We start from the raw sequence: 1,222 nt of genomic DNA on the forward strand, positions 1-1,222 counted from the left end.
TGTCCCTTTAGTGCCTTACTCAGAGGGGAGCACAAATGTTTATGTTACATTCAGTCTGCAGCTGTTCACTTCTTTTATTCCCTGTCAACAGCACTCAAACAACAGAAATGTCTGCAATAGAAAAAATAAGTTTGATCATGTGTTATTGTAGTAATAAAAATTAATATGTTTGTTGTCTTGACTTGTTATCTACAAACTGGCTTTGCCAGAGTCAGTATTGTACCTCTTGTTAGCTGATAAAAATCAGTAAGGAAACCATTTATTGTATGCATTATTGTAATTAACAAAGTCTAGAAACTGTCCATAATTGATGTCATTTGACAAATCCATTGTTTCAGCAAGTTACAGTAAGGCTCTTTAAGAGATCATCAACACTGATCAGATCACAGTTGATCAGTCACTCATTCTTCTAGTATTAGTGCCTCAGCTCTGCTGGAGTTTTTTACTCACCTAAAGCTGCAATCGGGGCTGAACAGGAGCCCTCTGGCCTTTTCACCCAAGAGCTGGTCTGAGTTCTGCCAAGTGAGCAAAGGGGCCAAGGCAGATGAAAAGAATGCCACTAGTTCCTTTGAGGACTAGGTATAAAATCCCAGAGGAATCACGATTATAAACCAATAGTGGCACCCCAGAGAGGTTTTCTTGGAGTGGGAGCCAGACTTAGCACGGCACTCTCTGCTCCTCCGATCTGCAGCCTCCAGGACGAGGATGATTCAGTTGGTCACATTACTCTGCATGGAGCCTATTAGTGTTCCCGGAAGACAGGGGACTGGTGGGGGGGATAACGACACCCCGTCACAGTCCATTCAAAGGGCTGCTTGTTGCTGCTTGGTGTGCTGATAATGTATGTGTAATGGTGTGTGTGTGTGTTTCTTAATTTGTCAGTCTGCCCAAGGCATTGCTCTTAACACTTGTGGATATTCCCCAGCAAACAGGCCCCTGTGGGCCCCATGTGGGCCCCATGTGGGCACTGTGGGCCAGGGCCAACCTCCACCAAACCTAAATGGGCCCAGTGTGGGCTGGCCCAGATGAGGCCTACGGCTGAACTTTTCCGTGGGCTCCCTACGGGCTTTCACTGGGCAGCCCACACTAGCAAACTGCCCACAGAAAACCCACACAGGCCCAGTGTATGTAAGCCCTTTCGGGCCCACAGCAACTTTTCTACCTCTGGGCCCACACAACTTTTGGGTTGTCAGCCCATACTCCTTCCTAATGAGGTTGTCAT

At 46.8% G+C, this 1,222-nt stretch overlaps 1 protein-coding gene across 1 annotated transcript in view; it reads right to left on the reverse strand.

The window, feature by feature from the left end:
• kcnj13 (potassium inwardly rectifying channel subfamily J member 13) overlaps positions 1 to 682 on the reverse strand; it is a 75,645-nt gene extending 74,963 nt beyond the window's left edge. The window contains exon 1 of the mRNA XM_049576816.1: positions 451 to 682. The gene's annotated coding sequence lies outside the window, so the exon portion shown is untranslated. The remainder of the gene's footprint in view (positions 1 to 450) is intronic.
• Positions 683 to 1,222: the final 540 nt, after the last annotated feature.

The sequence above is a fragment of the Epinephelus fuscoguttatus genome, linkage group LG5 (genome assembly GCF_011397635.1).
Source record: "Epinephelus fuscoguttatus linkage group LG5, E.fuscoguttatus.final_Chr_v1".
NCBI lineage: Eukaryota > Metazoa > Chordata > Actinopteri > Perciformes > Serranidae > Epinephelus > Epinephelus fuscoguttatus.